The sequence below is a fragment of the Vidua chalybeata genome, chromosome 15 (genome assembly GCF_026979565.1).
Source record: "Vidua chalybeata isolate OUT-0048 chromosome 15, bVidCha1 merged haplotype, whole genome shotgun sequence".
In the NCBI taxonomy this organism is placed as follows: domain Eukaryota; kingdom Metazoa; phylum Chordata; class Aves; order Passeriformes; family Viduidae; genus Vidua; species Vidua chalybeata.
Window position 1 is genome coordinate 17,927,641 of NC_071544.1, and position 3,498 is coordinate 17,931,138.

Here is a 3,498-nt window from a genome sequence, read left to right on the forward strand (position 1 = left end):
TCAACTGCATCGTGGTGAAACATTCTGAAATTTCCATGCCTTGGCAAGCCAATCGATCCAGGGAAAATACAGCATCTGCAGCCAAAGTATGAACTTTCCCCTGACTCCAGGAGAAACGGGCTCCCTGGGGGGAGCTGGGACACCTCCAGCCCTCGGGGGGCTCATCCAGCCCCAGGAGGGTCCCAGGGCTGGAGGGTCCCGGCCGCTGCCCCGCGGCGATGACCACGCACGGAATTACTGATGGAAACCTCTCTGAGCACTGAGCAGCCACAAAACCTGCTCCAGGAGCTCTGTTCTCAGCACCTCTGCTGCCAAGCTTTATGCTCAAGTGTCTGTTCTGTTCGCTGCCTCCCAGCTGACAATCCATCAAGGGCAGCGAAGAAAATCCTGCAGGAACTACAACAAGCCTCGTGCCAACAATAATTGCTGCCTCTGTTAACACAGGCAAAAGAACGCTGCCATTCATGCTGGGAAATGCAGGCTCTCGCCTTCTCCTAAGAGAGGTGCCTTGCAGAAGCTTTTTCTGCTCCACTGCTTTTTAGTTGAGCTACCAGTGCAAGGAGATATGTTTGCAGGAGTCACGTTATTTGTACTCCAGGGGTACAACACAGCCCCAAGAAAAGACGCTCCTCTCCTCTCCTCTCCTCTCCTCTCCTCTCCTCTCCTCTCCTCTCCTCTCCTCTCCTCTCCTCTCCTCTCCTCTCCTCTCCTCTCCTCTCCTCTCCTCTCCTCTCCTCTCCTCTCCTCTCCTCTCCTCTCCTCTCCTCTCCTCTCCTCTCCTCTCCTCTCCTCTCCTCTCCTCTCCTCTCCTCTCCTCTCCTCTCCTCTCCTCTCCTCTCCTCTCCTCTCCTCTCCTCTCCTCTCCTCTCCTCTCCTCTCCTCTCCTCTCCTCTCCTCTCCTCTCCTCTCCTCTCCTCTCCTCTCCTCTCCTCTCCTCTCCTCTCCTCTCCTCTCCTCTCCTCTCCTCTCCTCTCCTCTCCTCTCATGAATTCTGCATCAAACCAAGATTTCTATGAGCAGCCACATTCCCCAGTGTTGACCCTCTAAAGGTTTTTACTGTTTTATTCCCTTTGCTTTCCTCCTGTTCCCCCAGAAGAGAGAGATCAAGGCTGTCCTCTAAGATGAGTTATGGACAGTTGCCTCTCCTGCTGCAAACAGAATTTCTGAGCAGCAGTGACTGATGTGTCACTTACACTGCTGACAGCTCTTACAGTGGCACTGTTCAGGAATTCCTCATGGGCCGTGGTGATGGCTTGGGGAGTCTCCCTCCTCCAGCAGCCCGGACTTCAGTCACTGCTTTCACTTCTGGTCCAATTAACTACACCCAGTTAAATGGCCCTCAAAGCCTGTAGCAGTACTTTTTAGTTATTTTGCCTTCTAGGAATGTTAAGCTGGTTGTCTGTACCTGCCATGGAGCTCTTCTCACAGGCTGTGGTTGGGATTTCAAAGTCTGGATTTCAAAGGAATTACCCATGGGGAATAATTCCAGCCTGAGGACTCAGAGACATTATTTATTTGTAAGTGAGGTGAGACTGTAGCTGTATTCATTTTGTTGCCCTTGGTGTTCAATAGATTACAATTCTATTTTGGAACAATCTGTGCTCAGTTTACATGCACACAGCTTTGGGAAATGACATTTCCCATGACCAGGGAAACCCCTTTGTGCAGTGACCCAGAGGAAATCTGGGGTGACATGAAGGCAGTGGTGCCCTGTGGAGCTCTCCCTGGTGCCTGGGTATCAAAGCCAAAGCACACTCAGCCTCTGCAGGGCTCAGGAAACTCCAGTGTTTATTTTCACATGGTCTTGAGCAGCTGTGAACTGGGAAAATGCAGCAAAGCCCAAATGGACAGAGCAGTTTCCTCTGAATCAGGGGAGCAGAAAAGCTGCTGAAGGGTGAGGAGTGAAATGGGAGTGTGGGACCAGAGCTCAGGGACCTGGGTGTTCTCCAGAGGAACCTGCCCCAAAAGGGGGATCTGGGGGGAGCTCCATCAGGGATGAGTGTTTGAAACAAGCTCCCAACCAAACTGAGCCCCAGCTGGAGCCAAGCCCTGGCTGTTCAGAGCTTGGCTCACCCTCCACTCTCAGGAAAGGGCTTGAGGGAGGCTGCTGGGGCAGTCTGTCCTTGGGCCAGGGGAAAGGATGTCCCTGTGGCCAGGAGGGGACAGCCACATTCCCTGGGGTCACCCCTGGGGTCACCCACAGCCACATCCCCTGGGGTCACCCCTGGGGTCACCCACAGCCACATCCCCTGGGGTCACCCCTGGGGTCACCCAGCCCTCAGAGCCCAGGGAGAAGGTACAGGATGGACAAGAAGTGGTGCAGAAGTCAAATCCAGCAGAGTTCTGTGTATCTGCTCTCTCTTGGAGCCAAGAGATTGCTGATAAGAGAGCTTCAGACAGAGGAGCTGTGCAGCCAGGGGGCCCTGGAAAGCCCAGCACAGCTGGAAATGTCCTCAGGGACTGTAGTGCACCCCAGGGCCAGGGGGCACTTGGAGCACGGCTGCCACGGTAAAAAGAAGCACAAGAAGTGTTTCCAAACCTGACAGAAAGAGGCACGTTAAGGTTACCTAAAGCTGCAGTGATTCCATTTGCTTTTAAAGGCTTTAAAGGTGAGGTACAAGCTAAAGGGGAGGCCCAGGTATCAGAGGGTGCCCCATCTAACCAAGCCACGAGCAGAAGAGGAAGGTGAACCTGGAGAAGAGCCACCAAACCCCTGTCCATGGCTCGTGGAGCGATGTTTAACATTTTACAGCTGCAGTCACTTAACCAGGAGGGATAAATGTTTGCTCCAGATCTCACGAAAAAGTCAACAGCTCAGGACAAAAATCCAGGTCTCCCTGATTGCACTGTCGTCAGCTCCGGGATCAGAGAAATCCCAGCCCGGGCTGCTGCTCACAGCTAACGAGCTGCTCACAATTAACCCCGGGGCGTTTGGGCTGTGCTGTATCGATTTCAGAAAGGCAGGGACCCCCCCACCTGGACAATCTGACCCAGGGACACCTCTGCTTCCCTGGCTTTGGAATTCTTACCATTACTGGGCAATGAATTTTATTTTAATTTTAATTAAATACTTCATTTGACATCAAACGTTGGAATTCTTTTTCATTTCTGGTGCTGATCAATAGCTAAATCCATAAACTCTAGAAATAAACAATTTTCAAACTGATTTCTGCTTTTTTTTTTTTTTCAGCTCAAAAGCTAAACCCCTCTCTAAAACAAATACAAGTCTCATTGGGGTTTTCTGAAAGTTTTATCCCCCTTTTTTAAAAATGAAAAAATTGATAGCTTAAGTCCCAAACAGGTTTTATTCTCTTAAATAGAAACTTCCCACCCGAGATTCAATAGATATTCACAGATTTCCTCCATATATTATAGAAGAAATCAGTTAAAAAATGAATTCAGGCTTGTCCATTTGTCCTGGAGGGGGATAATTAGGGATTTTAAGAGCAAGGAAGGAGCTTTCCCACTTCAGCTTTTTGAGCCTTTTCCTTGTCAGCA